Source organism: Anopheles merus, chromosome 3R (genome assembly GCF_017562075.2).
Source record: "Anopheles merus strain MAF chromosome 3R, AmerM5.1, whole genome shotgun sequence".
NCBI lineage: Eukaryota > Metazoa > Arthropoda > Insecta > Diptera > Culicidae > Anopheles > Anopheles merus.
The window spans coordinates 1,072,102-1,093,433 of NC_054084.1; the positions used below are offsets into that span (position 1 = coordinate 1,072,102).

The following is a 21,332-nucleotide window of genomic DNA, read 5'->3' on the forward strand; positions in this document are numbered from 1 at the left end:
AATGCTTAAAGACGATGAACCATCGGTTCACCAATCGCTCCCGCCAATGGCAGGAAAGCAGTCATTTCCTTTTTCTGTGTGCTGTCGAAAATATTAGACATGCACGTAATTTCCTCGGAAATGAGATTTTGATTTGTGGCGGGACTTACAGACACTCCTGCAAACTTTAGTGTTAGTTGTTGCTTTCTGCAGCTTTAATATGAATGTGTTTAAAGACATGAAAAGCTCTTAAAGATGATAAATATCATTGCATATTCCCCCGTGCTCAGAACAGTAATTTGATGAATCTTCCTCAAATGAATAGTTCATCAAATATTCAAAAAACTTATTAAACAAATAGTCATAAATTTTCTTTCAGTTGCAAGCTCCCGCTCAAATCAAATACACTCAATTTATTACCCGCCGTTTAATGCACAGCGCACAAATTCCGTGTCATGCTTTGCCTCTTTTTTTTCTTTTTTTGCCTCACTGTACCCAATCATTCATTTATCCAATTTTCCTTCCTGTTTCGACTGCTTGCTCAATTATTGAAACGAAATGCCGTTCCAATGTACTTCCGGCAACGGTTTGCGATGCAACCGTTCGTTGTCATTCCTTATCGTTTAGCTTTCGAATTTTCTTTGCAGAAGCGAAGTGGAAAAGCAGCTCGGGAAAAACCTTCCACCGTACGTTATTTCTTTAGTGGATGATTTTATCGCCCAGAGATTTATCACTTTTTCTTGCTTTATTTTTCGTCGTTTTTTTTTCGTACGGGACAACCAATCGTGTACGGCCAAGTAAAAAGGCTAAATTGCTAGAAATTGGTTTAAGGATTTTCTCTCCTCATTCCTCTTTCAATCTATCCCGCTCGCTCTCGGTCTAGCAAAGTTAACTTTAGCGTGTATGATAAATGAACCTTCACTCGTCAATATTTAAATCGATAGTCCGGCAGCAGCGGCAGCACCAGCAAGACGCTGCGAAAAACCAGGCCAAGCGTTTGCAGAAAGCTCCCGGCGCCAGACCCGATGGACCGGTGCGGCCTGGCAATGGCCCCGAATCCGAAACTAATCAAATACTTTCCGTGATTGGATTCATGACCTCATGTGGCGGAGCGGCAGCGGACGGCCGGCGGGTTGGCGTATTTGTACTGAATTTGTTTTCCATCAAGTGGCGCTCCGCACACGTAAATGCTTGGGAAAACAGGTACCCAGGCACACCGCAGTTTTCGCATATCGCCAAATGGGGCCAGGGCTAACGAAAATGGCATCGAGCATGTTTTGAAGTTATTGTTTTGGGGCTTGCTTCAGGATTTCGGGTTAAGGAGGAGGGAGAGTAGGTGGGCCTCAAAACGGATAGGTTTATTGCACCAGAAATACAGGCAATCAATGCGGTACTTTAGCCGCTTCACGTTAAATCAAGCAATGTGCGTTTTGATTTGTGGTAAATACATTTCGAACACCGCTGCTACTAATTTGATGCTGTAATTGTAAATCATTTTTCCATAGCTTCTGCCACATTTTGTATCGAATTTAGTAGACACATGAAAACATACGAAGCATTTTGCCAAACAGCTTTTTCTCCCACCCCTTATTTGAATCAGAATTTCGCTCCGGGAAAGGGTTACGGTTGCGTGTCGGAAAAACAAACGCTGTATCTGTTTGTTTTATCACGTGGGAATAAAAATGTGAAATCTGATACCAGTGCCAGAACCCCCACAGACAACGAACTCAAAAGCTCCGCAAAAAAACTTGTCCGTTGTTATGATATGATTTTTAAGTTCCCTTTAACTGGCAGGAAATGTAATTTCCACCCTCTAACTTTCACCTTTTCTAGAGAAATGCTGCACCAGAGACCGGACTAACACCCCTACTACCTTTTGTTGCAAAAAAAAAGTCCACCCAGAACTCATCCAAACTCATCCAAGGGATTCACAAAACCGTACACAAATTGCACCTTTGGCTCATCCGTCGAGTGATGATGGAAAACCTCGGAATGGCATGACGAGCACCATTCGTACGGGATGGCAACGACGATGGTGATGGGTGATTCAATTAAAAATGCTGCAGACAAGTGATCCATAAGCAATGATTAAAAGTACCCTTCTCGCCGGTTCTCGCTTTTTCGTTCACGCAAATGCGGGTGAAAATTGTAGCGAAAAGTTGTAGTTGTTTCCGTGCGCTGCTGTGGCGCTGGAAGAAGCTGGCTCTAATGAATAGCCCAGGCGGTCCGGGCATTCGATGGGCAGTAATAAAACTCACACAAAACCGAGCGCCCAAAAGAAGCCAAGAACATTGCGCTCGGTTTGTTGTACGTACAAAAGGCAGCAAACAAATTAGAACATCATCAGCAAGGGGCAGGATGAAGCCGAAGCCGGTGAGCACCCGGAGAAAATTTGTATTTACACTGGCATTGTGGCACAGGATAAAGTTTGCTGCGAAACGCTACAAAACTGAACCGACACTTGCGAGCTCGGAAGGTTTCACGAGGGCCCGGGCCGGGATTTTTGGAAAAGAGCAGCTGCAAAATATTTCACTGTTGTTCGCCGCGCCCGTTGTTTGGGTTTTATTTTTGGAAAGTTTTCAATTACTTCCATTGCTTTGATTCGGAGAATTGCAGATGGTATGTCCGATTTTTATTTTCTGGTGCAAGAAAATATGAAAGCTATTCGGTGAACGCCTGTAGAATGAAATATTCCTCCTGCCTATGGTTCAGCAGTACAGAATCTGTTATAAAACATTCTCAATCTAGCATTTAATGCACTGCTTTAACATTTTTTTAACTTATTCAACTGCCCAAATCAGTTCTTAATCCACAAATAATCTGTTTTGTAACCCAATATCTTATTTTTTGCTTATAAAATAAAATAAATCAATACGTATCAAGAATCACGGGATTGCTAAAGGAAAACTTCCAAAGGTTAACCATTAGATGGCCATTCTGGTAACCCGTTTCCTGCAACCACAAGCGATACAGCCTGAATCAAACCCATAACCAAGGCTTCAATTTTCGGCTTCACAACAACGAAATTCCGACCAAAGGCTAACGCCATCGCACGTTATCGCTATTAAATTGTTTCCTAAAGCGCCTCTTATCGTCATCGTACATCAATGCCCCGGGGGTGGCTGGTAGGCATACAAAGTGAAACAAAATCATACTTCTTCCCCAGCTCACCCTTCAAGAAGTCGCCATTCCATCCATCACCATTCACAATTCCTCGGTTTTTCATCGTGTCTGTGTACGTGAGTGTGTGTGTTTTTGTGCACCATCAATAAAGCAAAAGAATCGCTATCCAAACATGCAACCATCCTGGTCGGTAGGTTCGGCGGGCCACTCCGCAGGCTACGGTCGCTGTCTAGACGGCGCGAGACAACCGACCCCGGATGTATGTAGCGAGGTCGAAGCTTATCGTGCAGATTTGTCGAACCCGAAGACAATTTCCGAAAGCTTTTCCCGTCCTGTCACGGGACGGGCGGGAAACACACACACACACACACTCACAAACCAATCCCGCCTTCGGTGAAGAAGGTTTTTGTAAAACAGAATAGGCTCGTTTCATGTGCAGGATGTTGGTAGATTGTTTCGTCTTTTTCATTCACTTCCCTTGCTTCATGCTTCTTCGACGAGCGGTGAAAGCATGCCCTTGCACATTGTAAGCGTGAACAAAAAGGCACCTGCCCTGCCCACTTGCCGAAGAGCTCTTTGCGAAACCACCGAGGCCCACAGACGACTTGAGACGATTGACAAATAGCTGCAGGCATCACCGCCCGGGTTGACTTGCTGGCCAGCTTTTGTGCAGAATGAACTTGTCATACTCGTGTAAGAAAAGCATCCAATAGCTCTGCCGTCTCCAGGACTGGGTGTGTGTGTGTGTTTGAGAGCAAGCAACATAATAAAAATAAATATATAGCTCGATGTGTATATCGGGCCGGGCTCATCATCGCATCATATCCGCCATGGGAATAGAACGCGCTATTCCTACGCCCTCCCCCAAAAAGGCGCACAGGAAACGCAAAGAATCGCCCACCGAGCGGGAACCGTGATTATGCAAAGCTTCCGCCCAAAAGGAGGTGCCAACGGTGCGGGTGTTTTCATCATCATCATCAACATCCAACACAATTCATGTGGCCTATACCACACACACACGCACCTCATGCTTTATGCCCCACGGAAGCGTACTCAAAGCGTACTCGAAAGGCCCATTTTCATGGGCAAACAAGCGTCCCGCACGGTCTTATGCTTCAGCTCCAACCAAAATGATCTATAGACACTCTTCCACACACCCACCGAGCGAGACTTGGTCGCAAAAAAGGGAAGAAAAACGGTTAGCACAACTTTAGACAACATCGAAACGATCCATCTTACGTTTAAATCTTTACAGCGTCCCCAAAACCCGAAGGGTCGTTATTTAGTGACCATTGATGTGGTGTGTGTGTGTATTCTCCGCTCCCTTGTGGCTGTTTGACAAATCGTTTCACCGCCTCCGTCGAAGATGGATGCTGCTCAAGATGCTCTCATTCTTTGGCAGAAGCCCCCCCCCCCCCTTCCCTTGGAACCATAAAATTCCAACAAATTCCTGACGACGGCTTCCGGTTGTCGCCTTAAAGAGGCGCGCTCTACGGTGTCGGGATGGCATTTTGTCTCCTCCTTTTTTCTGCAGCAGCCAGCTTTATGGGTGATACGCAGATCATAAACCTGCTTCTGTGTGTTGCCCTTTGCGTGATGCCGTGATTGTTCTTGCGGGTGGATATCCTCTGCATGTCATGCACCTGGCGCGGGTGTGATTATTCCCCCGTTTATGAAGTCTTTCTTTCTCCGTGAGGCATTTTTGACGAGAGTGTACCTGTGCGATGCTTAAACAAACAACGTGTGTCAAGCAGTTAACTTTTAAAAGACTTTCATCCCACCAGCAAACCGGTGTAAAATTGCTACCGGAGTGCGGCAAAAGGCGACGACGATGATCGTAAAAATCCACAAACACTGGTTCGTAGACAATCGTAGCTGGCAGGTAGTGTCCCATGGAAAGAAGGCCTCATAAAATGGTTTCAATTACAGTTTATTGTACGACATTCCAATTTACGCAAACTCGCAGAGTCCTGTGGCAAGTCAACCCAGACACTGGACGGCTGTAAACACTGTTTGTCCTCCCCCCATTATGACTCAACGGGCGATCGATCCCTACCAGCCCAGAGTTGCAGTTTTTGTCTGCCTGTCAAACCTGTCTGACTACTGAAATGTATCGCTTCCACCTTCCCTCTCCGCATCGGAAAGTCAACCAGAAGCCGCTGGACGGAAGGAACATGAAAATGTAATTTACACGTCCATTAGACCACGTTTGGCTGATTACTTATTCCTTGAATCGTAGCCGTAATCGTAATCCCCGCCCACCCATCCCCACGCCCCAGAGAATGCAATTCGGGATGCAAGTTTAAAGGGTTTTTTTCCCATCCCCATTTTTCACGCTTTCCGTTTTCCACTGCTCGCTATCAGTCGGGTTTTGCAGATCGTTAATGCAAATGGAATTCTGATGCGGAACAGCAGCACAAAAACACGACTGCATTTGGTTTGTGCATCAAACGAAACCGTCCACAAACGAAGCGAAGGGAGGGCAGGGAAGCATGCGGCATGCTGCTGGGTATTGTCCATTCCGAGGGAAACTACACCACTAAAATCAAAGGACCAATTTTCTCTTACTCACATCAAACGGCTGTTGACACCTCTCGGGAGTCAGGGGTGCTGCTGGAGAATGGAAAACTTCTGTTGGGGAAATTATGATTCCTTTTTGTTTTCAAACAGACTGCATGGCACAGCTTTGTGTGATTACATTTTCCCACCGTAGACGGTGGCGATCGACGTGTCGCTGGCTGGTGGATGAAAAGTTTCAAACGAATTTTGAATCAGATGCAAAGCGGTTTCGCATCGTTTACGATCTTTGTAACGGGGTTTGTCTAGTTTGAGGTTTGTATTTGAGTTAAAAAAAGCCACACCATGACAACATTAGCATATTACAGTTTTCAACACTTTGTTGCTGAATGATCAAATAGTAATCTCGTCCAATAGGGTATATCATTTAAAACTAGTGTAATTTAGTAGTGAGCTTTTCATTTTGTTTCAAAGAAAAATAAAGTCAATATAAATGAATGAATAATAAAGTTATATATTAACGAGTAAACTTGCTCCCACTGCTCTACACGGAGGCCTGTCTGGCAATCAAAAAGCTATTTCCAAACACAACCATATCACACCGAAACAAATCGTTTCAAATCGTTTCCAAATTCCGCTCTTTAATACCAACACGTGATACAGTTGCTGCGGAACGCTAAACGATCGTCTCACTGTGATGGAGGCAATAAAAAATGTGCCAAAAGTGTTGTTTCATCACTTCCGGATTGATTTTTGAAACCCATCCTACCTGCCTACCAACCGTAGCGATCCCAACCAGCCCTCTCCCAGTCCACTGGCCGCTTACTAACGGCTTTACGGCAGTATATTGACGATCCAGATTCCTCCACGCATCTCCGGTGCTTCCCTCTTGTTTGTGGTTAGCATTTACTCACTTTTCCTTCTGTCACACATTTTATGTCGTGCAGCGTATTTAATGGTTCAACCCATCTTTTCGGTATAGAACACTTCCACACACTTGCACACACACGTACACGAGCATTACGAAAAGTTTCACTTAATACGCTCAGTTCGTACCGCAGTAAAATCCATCACACTTTGCCATTAAAATATTTATCGTTTGCTCGTATGTATATTTTAATTTGTTCTCGTCGGTGTCGTCCTTGCCCAGTCGGTGGAGTGGGATACTGTGTGGTTTTTCCTCCCAAACCCAAATATGCACTATCTGTGCCACACCAACACAATCACGCGCGCATACATTGAGTTTTCCGCAACTCTCTGCACACGACACCATTTGTATCCGCTTTCGTGTACATCTCCGTTTGCAAGTGATTCGTCCTCGGATTGTTTTTTGTTGGTCTGTATGTGTGTGTATGTGTATGTTTGCGCCTTCAGCCACCCATTTCCGATTGACAAAGCGCCCGTCCGCACGCCATCAAAGTGGGGCCGCCATGGCCCTGAGAATCATGCTCGAAAATTTATTGTACAATTGAGTCATAAAGCGAAACATAATCCCGCACTGATATTTTATGTTTACGATGCTACCACGCTGCGACGCTGTCTCGCAATGGGGAATCCTTTTGCCGGTCGGGTGGCTTTCCTGCTCGCCATGTCGGTTTTACTCCAGGAGGGGAGAGAATGAGAGACAGACATAGAGAGAAAGTGTGCCAGACGAACATGCAAAGTGAAAATGAAGCGTTTTTGCTTGTTTGTTTTCCTTGTAAAAAAGCATTCCCATCCCTACTGATAAGGATAAGCCAGGCAGGAAAAATGTCCCACATCTCCGATTTCAGATGATAAGAAAACAATGAATAGGAGGCAAACACATCACGCTTGCCTCACAGCAAACCACAAGTAACATTCAATTCCCCAAGCAACTTACCAGCCCAGGGAAAACACAATCACCTTCCACGATCGATCCTTCTTGCTGGCTCACGACGGATGAAACATTCTCCTCTCCATTTTCCAATGCCCGAATAGAGGTCAGATGGGTTTGTCGGTAACGTTCCTCCGCTCGTCTTCCCCTAATAACCCAGCGCAGCCGCTCTTACCTTTACCTTATCAAACGCCGTACCGCCATCAGGAGTGCAATTGCTTGCGAAAAACCGAGACGCAAATCGGTTTTGGCGTTCTTTGCCTCCGCTTGGGTTCCTTATCGGATAAATCAACGTTTGCCCAATTGCCAAACTTCAGCCCTCAGCCCCAAAGCCTTTCCTGCCACCCAGCGCTCCGAGTGTGTATGTGTGTGTTCATGTCGGCTATGCTACGCTTTTCGCTTCCTCGGCGGACCGCCATCATCGCCCAGACAGAAAACCATCGGAAGCTCCAGTCGAGCGACTAGAGTAAATTTATGCTTGCTGCATCTCCGCAACGGCGGCAACATTCCACACCCTCCCCACCGGCCCCTATTTACCCTTTACTGGCCACTGCTTCCATCCTTTTCCCCGTCCCACCCCGAAGAGAAACGACGCGCCATGGCAAATTCTTCCCCGCTTGACGGCCGATAGGATTCAGTTTCGGATGGTTTTGTATAACCTTTTTTATTCGCCTGCTTCCATCTCGTTCCCTCTCTAGTCGTTCGCGCTCTCTTCCGATCCATTTTATCCACTGCAGTGGGAATGTGTCGCGCACCGAGAGTTCGAGCTTCGAGCTGGGCGAAAAGTTCACTCACATGGATTGGGCGAACGCGCGTCTGTAACGATCTACTTTATGTCTCCGGGACGCCGTGGCGCCACGGCACGCCAAAAGCTACTCGCGTCCTTGCGCAACCCTTCCCGCTGTCCTGTTCGCCCTGTTCGCCTCTCGCTCGCTCTTTTTTTTTTGCTCCTCTTTCATCCACCGCTCCTCTCCTTTCCTCGAAGCAAGGAGAGCAGGCATGGAAAATTCTCACACTATTTTTCCCGTTTTGTCCGCGTGCTGGTGGTGTGCGCCCACTGTCAACGACGATTTTCCGCGCCGGCATACTGTGTGTCCGTAGTCTGTGTTTTTTTTTTGTTCTTGTCCCTCAGTAGCTTACATACAAAAAAAAAACAACTCCAACTATGCCGGCAACGTAGTGCGAACAAAAAAAACCCCAGCCAGGGAAAACTTCGTATTATTGTATGCGCGTAAGTGAGGAAATAAGCAAGAATAAGTGGAAATGCGCGCGCGAAACACATACATAACCAATAGAAATTCAATCGAGTTACGGAGGAAAACTGTGAGCACAAGCTAGTGGTAGGGAAAAATGAAAAAAAACAGCCCCACAAAAGCTCCCTTACTCCCGCTGCTGCTCTAGTCTTCTTCAAACCAGAAGCGAAAAACTTCGACTGCGTGCTAGCGCAGTTTGAGCAAGCGAGCAGGATGAAGATGACGGCAAACCCTACAAAAGCGAGTAAATGAAAGGAACATCAAGCCGAGAACAATTGAAGCTTGTAAAAGAAGCTGAAACTGAGACAGGAAACAATAGAGAGCGATAGAGAGAGAGAGAGAGAGAGAGAGCGAGAGAATGAGGGAGTGAGAGAGCGCATGGTACGCGAGAGTTTGCCGTGAACACCGCACCCTTACACCGATTGGAAGCTTTCGAGTGTTTGGGAAAGCAGAATACAAAAGCACTAAAAAAATATCCCTCTCACACACACACACACTACCGAAGCGCTTGATAAAACTTTGAGATGATTAAAAAAAGGCGTTCGTTTTCTTGCGCTTGGAGGGATGCCAAGGAAAAAATCGGGTGCACAACATGACAGCCATTACCGGTAGCGCATGAGGCGAAACGCACGGGGGACACGTGGTCGGTTGGTTGGTTTTGGAGTTTGGATTCTGGTCAGCGAACTGACCGGGCGAGCTGTTCGAGAGCTGTTTACGTTGCGTTGAGCCGGGGAGAGGGAGGGGGGAGTTGGGTGGAGGAAACAAAAACTTCTCCCCACGGGGCAACTGGATAGGGAATGGCAGGAGGGAGGAGAAAAACAACACACACCCCGGGGCACATTCATCACCGCGGCCCAAGTTTCGTGTGGGGTGAAGCAGCCGAGGTAAGGACGCATTGCAGCCGTAACGATCTCTTCCACCATGTTCGACCACTTTAACTAAACAAATTTCGGGGCTTTTCGCTTTAGTTCATTGCCGGTGGTCAGCGATTTTCCTACTCGAACGGGGTAAGGGCGCCATGGAAAGGGATACACACTAACAGTTGGCCAGTGACTTTAGCCCGGAAGTGAAGTCCTGTTGTCGGTTGTTTGCCTCGCTTGTATACATATGTGTATGTGTGTGTGTGTGTCGTTGTTGGCAACGGTTTCTGTTGGCTTCCGCCTTGCACAAACGTTGTTGATTTTTGGCTTTTTTGTGTGTCCTGTTCCCCTTGTTCTTACGAAGAAGACATACACTTTGAGCACGGAGAGCAGGACACATGCACACACTGAACCAGAACTAACAAGTAAAATTGAAACTTCACTGCAAAGCGTGGAGACGTCAGAGTGGTTGATCAAGTGCACCAAAATGCATCCCAGCGTAAATCATTGTCCGTTCGCGCGCCAGTGATGACGCTGCCGATGCAATCATTGCAGCTTCAGCTGCAGGTCAAACGTGAGGTGGAAATCGCCGATTGAACGATGCAGTTGTTCGGTCATTATTCGTGAATGATTTTCGCACGCGAATGGACCGTGATTTGTGTTTGGCGTGGTTGAACAGTGGTTTTTTGTAGGTGGTCTAGGGCTATCATCGCCCAACAGTGGATGGATGGACTTCATTCGACGGGATTCGTTCGTGTCAGAACAAGCCAAAGGCCGAAAAGCAAACATGACCGGGACGCAATACATCCGGCTTCATCAGGTAGCCATTGACCGAGAGGATAGCAACAACCGGAAGGATCGCTTTCGGGTGGAACAAATTTGGTCAAACACTATCCTTTGCCTATGCGGTGCGTTTCAAGCGGCAACAATTCTGAATCTATTTCATATCCATCCAAATGGGGGGATTGTTTTTAGACTTTTTTTTAGAGAGATAGTCTTCTGGTCTAATCATCTTGCTTTTTTTTTTTAAACTGTACTATTAATTTCAGTTCTAACTTCTAAGTAAAATGCTTAAAGTGTAGTGCAGTATCCAATTGGAACATTCTGTCTTCTTTCATTTAAATTTCCAATTCCATTCTAATATTACATTTACTAATGTGAATATATTTAATCTTATAGTAAATACACCTTTTCTAGCCTCCAATACTCGTTATCAATCAGACCAACATGAAAATGACCCCCTATACAATTACAATCCCTTTAAAACAAACACTTCAATCGGACACATTAGCACCCCAAAAACATTCACCTCGCAACGCGAAATCGGCTGGTCGAAACATGCTAAACGTATTTCACCCTCCGCCAAACCACCAATCGAACAAATCGGAATCCGACGGCCCCGAAAAAGCAATCAGCCATTGCTGCAGCGGAAGCAATATTGTAGTCTTTTGCCTTACGCTCCCGTTCCCATTTACATTACCGATTTACGATTGCCATCGCCTCACCACACACACACACACACCGCTTCCTGTTTCGATCGAATTGGAAGGAACAACTGTCGAAACAGGAACAGCAAAAAGTGTGCCCCACTCGCCTCAACTCCTCCGACACTCCCATTCTTCCGCCCGCTGGCAAACTTTATTCGTGCCAATTAACCTGCGACTATAAATTTACTTAAGCCCCCCCCCCCTCATCCCCCTCCCAACGGGTTGTCACGGGATGGACAGGAGGAAAGGATGTTACATCGTCGTCGGGATTCGATTTCAAATCCGTACCCAATCCGGGTGAACGTCTGCCCGAATCCTGCCGGGCAAGGTAGACTAACCGCAGCCACGATCTGCGGTGGTACACCCGACCTGACTACGCTCACGGCGGAGCCTTTAGCCATTTTAGACAGAACGAAATCAAAACACCGTCTGCCGTACCTTTGCACAATCGCCCACGGACTCTGCCTGCTTCCCAGCCAACCCAGGCACATGATGAGCGAGCAAATATTGATTTTCCGCATGTCATAAACGTGTACTTTTGGACTTCCGACATCCGATTTCGGTGCGCCAGAAAGTGTTTTTCCAAGGTATCGTATCAACCCACGACCCAGCACAGGTTGGTTTGTCGATACGTGTGTCTGCGAATGTTTGGGGTACGCGGTCTTCCAGATTTTGCCAGCACGCGGCAAGCCTCCACAATCGCTGTGCGGAGCAGAGTTCGGTTTCGCTGCATCGTACCGCTCGCAAATCGCAAACTACAGACGCCCGTTAGCGCGAATCGGCAGCACCAGCAAGCAAGCCAAGGACCTTCGTTTGTTTGGGCGGTTGGTAAGTGAGGTTATGGTTTAGCGGAATACTCCCACTAAAAGGTACCAAAGCTCAGCTGATAATTTACGACCGAGCGTTGCGCCGGTGGGATGGCGCTTGTTTTACTTTGCCCCAGTGGCAGCGGCGAAGGGGATAGTCTGACCGGTTGGGTGTAGTAATTCGATCGTTATTGTGAAATTTAAACGGGATTACAAGAGAAGACTGTTTGGAAGGATTCCGCCCGCCCACAAATTGGCCACCGGTTGGTACGCTCAATAAATTCCAAATCACGGTAGATACAAGCATGAAACGCCGTGCTTGAAATCGTTAGCTTGGATGTACTGTGAAAGTCAAACGGAAGTGGAGGCCCATGTTAGGTGGAAAGCGTTTCCCCTGAAAGTTACCGTTCACTGAAAAGTTACCTAAAATCAATCACAATAAAGAGCTTTCATTTAATTTTGACCACCTCCAGCGAAACCGTTTAATTAAAATTAAACTCAAATAATATCCTGGCCCTACCTCCAACGCCATTGGAAGAATGATTTCAACCGTTTAATAATGAAGTTCGCCCGCGATGTTCAATTCAACAGTCTCGAAAATTCCATTTCTCCAAGCTGACGTTAAAACTCCCTTCCGGGTATTTAATCGCCCGTGCCAACAGCCCGACCAGCTTCTCCCATCAACAAAAAGCGAATTAAACGTCCGTTCTGCGGTTTGGACTGCCAAATTCTTTCTCTCCTCTGGCCATTCCATTCGTTTCCATTTCCCAGCAACCAAACCGTACCAGCTGCCCACTACAACAAAGGTGAGAATTCAATTTTCAACCCGCAGGACGCTTGCTCCCTCCCAGCCTATCCCTACCTCGGTTGGCTTGGATCGTGTTCACCCCAGGTTCGTTGTTTTCCAGCTCAACCGCGGCCAACAACGCTTTTGGCCATTTAATAAACGATCTAATAAACTACCACCCGGGCCCAAAAACACAGCCACACACCACTCTAAGCAGGAACAAAGCGTTTGCTAATAGTGCTTGCCCGCTTTCCAGTTCGCCCCCCGCAGCAGCTTTGCTAGCAGGATGCCTTAGTAAGGATTGCGATCTACCGGTTTCGGTACGGAGCAACTTTTCGCTTCACCCGTTTACCGCAACGAACACAGTTGCAACTGACCTCTGCTAAGCCCTGGGAGCAGTGGGCAGTGTGCGAGTGAGTCGTCCAGAGAATTGTTTTGGACCAGTGCGCGGATGTCGAACTGCTCGTGAAGCCATAACTCACTAGCGCCTTTCGCCTCATTTTCAACTGGCCCAACACCACCAACCACCTCAATCTTAACTCTCGCCTAAGCTGCAAAAAGCAGCACGGGAAGAGCGAAGAATGTGTACCATCTCTGCCTAGTTGGCGCTAAAAGGCGCCCGAACACAGCACACAACCCTCTACCTGCGCTCTAAGTGCTCTGGTCTAGTGCTACAAAATAAATGATGCGAAAGTCGAGGGCCCTCGAGCGCTGCCTGGAAGGCTGGCCACAACGGCCCGAGTCTTGGCTGCTCAATTATTTAGATGCAATGAATTTAAATGTAATTGCCCCATCACAGTTTCCAAGTGTGTACAATAATGAACTGATAAATGGGCTTCCTCCACGGCCGGCGGTTGCTGTTGTCGAAATGCGCCACGATCGTACGCTTTGTTGACCCGTACGGTGGAACGGTGTGGATGATTGCATCTTATCGACCCGTTGATTTATCGGCTCAAGAGTCTTCCAGTCTTGCTCTGCTTTCGATCGAAGCTTTCATTTTTTACGATTGTTTAATGATGATGAAAAAGAGTCCAGCACGTTGGTAGCTAAGTTGCTTTCTGGGTTGAATGGAGCCTTAGAAAATTAACCCTTTTTGACAAGATTTACAGGCCAGTACAGAATATCGCGTCTTTGTTGCTCTTTGTCAGAGATAGTTGCTAGACCTTGTAGTTGTGAAAGTGTACAAACATCCTCAGCTGAAGTGTAGCGCTCTTTTGTTCTGCTTCCAACCAAAATGATCCTTTCTCTTAATGTTTGTTAACCCCTCCTAATGCCTCGCACAATAAAACAAACTTCTCCTATCGTTGGCAGGCCCATACCGATGCTTGAAACACCAACACAAAACATCTCTTGGGCTAGGAGCAAATTTACGTTTCATACTAGACTCGATTACCCTAACCGCTTTCATCACACCGCTCCATACGATATCAAACTTTTCGTTACTCTTGTTTCCACGATCTCAGCGACGGCACGTGGCACTTTCCGCTCATTTTATCACCATCCTTTCTCCCTTTGACACACTCTCGCTTTAAAACAAAAGACCATACAAAAAAAAACACACACACACCAACTCAAGCATGGTGGATTACCGAGAAGGCTTGAGAACGCGAATGTTTTTAAATTGGGAAACAAAAACTTTGTCCCACAATCTCACAGTTTTCCGACTGCACCGATGGAAGATTGGAGCGAACCGTTCCAATGCGGCGGTCTGTTTGCGTACCGTGCAAAGTGCTACAAATTTTCCGGACATTCGGTCGCTCTACCACCGCTTCCTCGTGCCTTTGCTATCTCTGTTGGCCGGTAATATCAATTACCGAGTAATAAATTTGAGTCGCACATTAGTGCCAAACTGGGTTGCGGTGGACTCGCGCCGAGGACTTTTACCGGTGTACGTGAAGCCGAAAAATTCAATTGCTGCAGTTCCACTGTTCTCGGAACTCCCGGTGGAGTGTGGAGCTCCGGAGAAAGGAAAACAAAAAACCACATTGCAAGCGCGAGAGGACGTTATTTTTTTCCTCGGAGCACTGTACGCTTCTGAACTATTCTCTGGCTGATGCTGGTACCTTTAGTGATTCGTAAATGGAAGAGTTCCTCCCAAAGGAATCTTTGTACACACTCTGTACCACAGAAAACTATTGTGAATCACCGAAAAAGCAGACGAAAAACACACGAACATAGAATAGATTATCAATTTCTTTTGCAAAGCTCCACCAACCCAAAATTTGCCATTGCCACAAAGCGAAGCCAAAGACCGTTGTTCCGATGGGACTCCCATTCTCGAGGGACGTTCGAAATGAAGTGAAAACATCACTTTTGTTTCAAGTGCCGATAGGCAGGAGCAGCGGACACATGGAAAGGGGACGGTGCCACTTCATCGGCAAACTATGCTCCTTGGGGAACTCTTGGCCCAGCAAGTGTTTTTGGCGCCGTGTTGCGACCAGAGGTCCCACGGACGACCGGCCGAAGCAGATGTCCTTCATCGACAGTTCGTTGTCCGTGCCGTGGCTGGGGAATAAGCGCACGCTTTGACAACACTTGTCGACAGAGGGAGATTTGGTCGGGGTTGGGTTTGTTCTTGGGCCGTTAATTGAAGCGAGTCTTCACGTCCGACCGAGCCGCGCGCGCGATCGGTACTCGGCCACCAGAAGCCAAGTGGTCGACCGAATTCCCATTTCATTTGAGTACATCTCTCAATGTCCCATTAGAGGGCGATAGTGAAGGGGATAGTATTGCGAAAAAGGATTCTACTCTACGACGCAATGAAGCCATTCGGTGGAAGTTGGAACGAAGCTGTTAAGTGGTTCATATGATATTGCTTCGACATCGTTCGAGAGCTGTTGCAGCGGTAGGATTCTTTTATTGTTGCAATATTGCAGACTCTGCCACCACTTAATGACTTAAGCTGCGCTTCACACCTCGATCCCCTGGGAAGATGCTGCAAGTGGTATAATCTTTGGGTCCTGGATGGAGTTGACGTTGGTTATGATAACAGTTCTGGGAACTCAAAAGAGCCAAAGGACTTTCTCGTTCTACTCAGAATGTTAGTCCTCAACAGAAGGTTTTCGGTATCTAATTGTTGTATCTTAACAATTCTGTTGCACCTAGTAATAGTTTTATGTTGTATTCTAACATATTAAATCCTACAATAGCAGTAAAATTATTTACTTCATTAACTAAATAAAGATGATCCCATTTTAATTTCATAAACGACAAAAGATATTAATTGAATGGCGCGTAAAATGCTCATCTTACATAATTCCTAACAATCAGAAGCATATAATTTCGCCAGCCAGACAAAGCGTCCTTCGTTTCTCCACCACAAAAGCGCCATGTAACCATTCGTTACCATATTTTATGCATCCTACTTACACAATCATTATAGAGGCCTTGGTAGCCTGCGCGGTGTTTGCTTTAATCCCAAGCGACGAAAATCAGATCCAGCAACGGAGTTTTCCTCTGCACGGATGGACACCACGAAACACCACGAAGAAACACTCTTACTCACACACACACACACTTAGGACACACTCACACTGGTACACCCAAACGCAAGGATGTAAATGGGAAAAGAATCACTACTGAGCCAAGTGGCCGAGTAACCGAGGAACCGTTAAACCACCAACCCGACAAGCTTCGCGCTCGAGGAGTGCGAAAAAAAAGGGAAGAGATTTATTATCCTTTGCTGCCGTTGATGCTGCTATACTGCCGTTGCTGCTGCTGCTGCTGCTGCTTTTGCTACACTTTCCGACTGATGAAAGAATAATATTTTCAAGTGATCCTTTTCTTTTCGGTTGCCTTTGCTAGTGAACGCTTCCCGGTTGTGTAATTGTTTCGTTATTTTTTTTTTTTGCTATCGTTTTCGTACTGTGTTTTATTATGATTTCTTTTGCTGAATATTCTTTTGTCGCTTTATCACTTTATCCGTTTCTTCTAGGCAATGGCTTTTCACTTGCTTGTGTTTTATGTTTCTTTTTTTTGCTTTAATGTACACCAGCAACTTACACTTGGCTTTAATACAACGCGTCAAGATTATTTTATGCGCAACTTAAGCGTTTGAATCAAAGGAACGTGATGGACACTTTTCACTTTTTCTACACAACCATCCACTTTAAATCAACACAAATCAAGAGAAATCACAACTTTATCGCTTCCAAATTTTCTTTCACCGTCAACAGACTTGAAGCACGACTACCCGAACAAACTCACTAATTAAATTAGTGCGCTACGCAACGCATCCCCGCAACGGTTACTGACGCACACATGCACACGACAAACTCTCGGCCGAATCGCTACTGGGCGACCGGGAAATTCATTCAAATTACCTGCGACGCCCGCCTGCTTGCGCCAGATTATCCTGTTAATGACGAGCTTTGCTCGCTAGTATCGATCAAACGGATCAGCGCACCGCGAGTCGCTTGCAAATTCCGCCAACGCTTAGCCTGTCAGCCTATGGCACACTGGCACTCACTTAAACTCCACCGTTTTTTCGCACTTGCACTGACGCTAAGGTCACTAGTTTCGACTACGATAGGGAACCTGAAAGGTGAAATAGAGGAACGAGCTACTTAAGAGAATTGGACAACAGAAGGGCGCAAAGCCATTCCGAAAGGACATTAGACACTTGGTTATTTTATGGTCACTGGCCACGCAAAGGCTTATGGAAATTGGTGCTGCTTCGTGTTGGACGGGGACCGGGCAAAAGTCATGGCTTCATTTCATTTCAAACGCATTATCCTTTACGAGACACTCGATTATTCTGTTTTGCTGTAATGCGCCATACTGGCGAGGGTATCTTCCTTGAATGATGAACGTCAAGCAAGCAAGATCGAATCGAACCGTACCACTTGGAATAGAGTTTAATAATGCATAAGTTAGCCCATTTGCTTCGTTTCACGTGGTCGGTGGTTTGTTTGCTTCTTTCGAGGGGCTCGACCCGTTGCACAATCACTGCAAGTCGATTGACCGGTTTGTAAATGATCCGGGGAAGATTCACACACAAACCACAACTCTTAGTGAACTTAATTGATTGCCTTCTTCATCCATTATTCGATCACAATCACAGATTAGTAACGGTAATGTGCGCTACTGTCAAATTCACTGGCGCACATACCACACTCACACACGGAGACTCATATGCACTTGCACCCACCTTAGCAATGCACACATACACGTTCACACGCACGTGAACAGAGCTGGTCTGCTGTGACACACGGCTGCTGGCCAAATCCCGATACCGATGGCACGAAGTCCCGCGTACGAATGGCGCGTACCGTCCCGAGCATTGGGGCCGAAAGTCCTCGAAAGCTTCAGCCCGCTCGGTTCGGCTCGTCGGTACAGAACGGTGCCCGAACTGCCCCCGAATGCCCGACCGTGCCAATGTGACAACCGTTGCTGCGGCCAGGCGGGAGAGCGGACGGCAGGTTTGTTTGACCGGATCGTATGTTGCATAAACGCAGCATCGATGGTCCGAGAGCATGCGGAGAGCGTGACAACATGCCTGCCACGCTCTCCGAATCACGCGGAGAGTGAGATAGAGAGAGAGAGAGAGCATAGAACTGAGCGCAGCATAGAATTTTATGCTGTGTGATGAGCGGAGAACAGCATAAATGTGAGTTGTGTTTTGTGCAAGAGAATTGAGCTACTTTTATGCAATTGGAAGGGGAACAGGCGGAGAAAATGAGTTACCAAAGTGAGTTCTTCTCTTTGAAAATGTGTTTGAATAGAGAATTATACTAACATTTATTTATTTATTACTTTAAGGAGAATTTAAAACATAACAGTTAAAAGTCAACAAAGCGTAGATTAACCTGGGATCATTCAAGATTTAACTATCTCAGCGAGTTTTTTTCCGGCCTTATTTGGTAATAATTTAGCTCACTCTGAAATACTCAAAGGCAAAGATACAAAAATAAAACAAAATATTGCCTCGCTTTCTCTTCCAGTTCGCTCGTGCACGTAATTATCCAAACTAAGCCTGCACCGAAATGCATAAAACTCTTCTGCCGGCATAATAAAATGCATTCTAATTTGTCAACCTGCCACGATTATGAGCCCATCCCGCCCCGAAGCACCTCACACCAGTATTTACGTTCGTCAAAACAAACCGACTAACAAGCAGCATCGGCACCATAAATTCATCAAACTCACCAGGCACCATGTGTTGCTACCCCTTGCCGGCCGAAGCGTTCCTTTGCTCATTGAAAATGGCACATAAACAATCGGCACGATAATGATGTCGGATGATTTTAACGCGCTCCCGTGTGCCTGCGCGATAAATTGTTACGATCTGCACCGGGGACATACGTGGCCTTATGGCTTCTGTCGCGATCTGGGTGTGATTAGCTTTGTGCTCCCTTAAGCCGATTGAGGGATCGAGAGGATCTAATATCATATGCTCCAATAAGTGTAGCTGCCCTATCCGCGCTTCATGGGTGAAGGGTGCAGACCCTTCTTCTCGATCAGTGCAACAAATGCATAATCACTAACCGTGCGGCATGCGTGAGATTGAAATTTATCACCCCGTTACGTTGCTGCACCGGTGCCCTCTTCGTACGGAATAAAACAGTATGTGAAACGAAGCCCTTCTGTCACTGAAAGCGTCATCGAATCGTCAGCAAAGTCGAGCTCACGCAACGCATCTCGTCAAAAGACATACCAATATTTTCCACAAACCTTTTTTCGCAGTGCACTAGCACGAAGATCTGGGTGGAAAGAATGAAGGTCACTAGGGATAATTTATCACATTCATTAATTACCCTCAATATTTCGAACGGCCAATGTGCCACGTGCCAACAAGCATTCGTGGGGGAGGTTGTGATGTTTTTGGTCAGCCAACCACTCGAGTATTTTCAACGCAATCTTCGATTGCATTGAAACGCACCAGAGGGGGACATATTTCACGCACATTGGCTAATTAATCCAAACATACGCACGTGGTTGGCTCTGGAAAATAACAACACTGCTGAAAATTGGAAAATTGGCACATTTTAGTTGGCTCCCACCATACGAATGTTCAGGGACAATTTTCTCGAAGCATTGAATGCTTCAATGCGTATAAAATTTATATTAAACATACACATCATTTATATAAGGTCATTGTCACAGCATTCATATAAGACCTTCGCAAGCATGATTTTACCAGCACTTTTACTACTGCAGATAACTGCAGTCACTTTAACAACCAACGCACAACAATGGCCGAAATCCTTTTAACCGTATTGTTCACAAATAAAATCCTTCATATTTTAATGGTTTGTTGGAAGAAGGCACTTTACCTAAAATACTGCCCGACACGCTCCACACTGCTGATGCAGCAACATCTTCCCATACGGGTTGTGGTGTGTGTGTATGTGTTGCAGTGTGCTATTCGACGAGATGCATAAAATTTAATATTCCTACCTAATGAAACCGCGGTAATGAGATTGCATCGTGTCACCAGCGTTGGCTGGAAGCGCATGGGAGCGCTTCAATAGAGAGACAATCCTTAAGTGAGCCCGTAGCGCTGAGTGTGTAAAACCTACTCTCATTAATTGGAATTCTGTGTGATGTGTAATAATTGCACACACACACACACACACACTTAAAGTGAAACATATGTTGATTAGTTTTTTTGTGCCATCATGAAATTAATTTGCGGTTTATTGAGCAGAATGGTGTTGAATTTCATAAAATTGTTGGTTTATTATTGCTGTTTCTGTTTTGCGCAATACTCGGAATAACCAATTAAAATATTTTACAAAACACTGAACATAAAAGATTCACTGTGTAGGACATTACAAGTAAGCTAACTTCTCGTTCTGGTAATAAAATGCCATTCTCAAATTTCGACCCAACAGAACGACTCTCTTACACATACAGAAGCAGCAGAACGAAGCTTCTTCTAAGGATTTAAAATCAATAAAAAAGTGGTTGTAGCAAAATTAATGGCGACCATTTAAATAGCTCCCTCCATCGCCACCATTCACCACTTCATCTCCCTCCTTCCCGAAGCATCCTCTCTCATTGCTTGTGGTCTGGGTAAGCGAGAAAAAATTCCTTCCCCTTCCTTTTGTGCTGCATCTTTCGCGTGCATCCTCCACAGGTAGGCGTGCATATTCGCTTGGCGCTTGGCAGCATAACTAGAGCAGGGCTTGTGCGTCCCGACGCCTCCCCACCCCAGCACAAGCGCGGGCAACGCTGCAGCCATGGGAACTTTTCGACGGATGGAAAGTTAATTTTTATTACACTCATAAATAATGGTGCAATCAGTTTGCACACGAAAGAGAACTTCACCTACGTACAACCAACTCACGGGGCGACCATTACACCCAGCTTGTCTCGGCGCGAGAGTGCAAGCCAAGGCAGCCCTGTCAGATGACAGTGTCAGCCCGGGGTAAGGTGGGCCCGGAAAAGTGCCCGTTGGCGGCTGGGACGGACGACTGCAAATGATTGTGGTTCGGCAAGTTTGGCTAAGTGATACTTTGAATGAAGTTTACTTTGCGCGTTCTCGAGAAGCTGCTGCGCAAGAAGTTTTTAAATCATCTGCATGCCATCCCCGGTTGAAATATTTTGATGAAAGATTTATGTTGTGCGCTGTGTTTTCGTTGAATTTTACGCAAACGTACTCAAACTCGTTTTTCAAATGTTTTGTGCTCAATTTTGTTCTTTCACTTTGTAACAATTCTTC

At 46.1% G+C, this 21,332-nt stretch overlaps 1 protein-coding gene across 5 annotated transcripts in view; it reads right to left on the minus strand.

The window, feature by feature from the left end:
* Positions 1-17,965, minus strand: part of LOC121596128 (protein madd-4) — a 119,781-nt gene extending 101,816 nt beyond the window's left edge. For 3 of the 5 annotated variants that reach the window (XM_041920802.1, XM_041920801.1, XM_041920800.1), the window contains exons 1-2: positions 17,817-17,965; positions 16,037-17,203 (exon numbers count right to left, since the gene is read on the minus strand). The gene's annotated coding sequence lies outside the window, so the exon portion shown is untranslated. The remainder of the gene's footprint in view (positions 1-16,036; positions 17,204-17,816) is intronic. The other 2 variants (XM_041920799.1, XM_041920797.1) reach the window with 2 other exon arrangements.
* Positions 17,966-21,332: the final 3,367 nt, after the last annotated feature.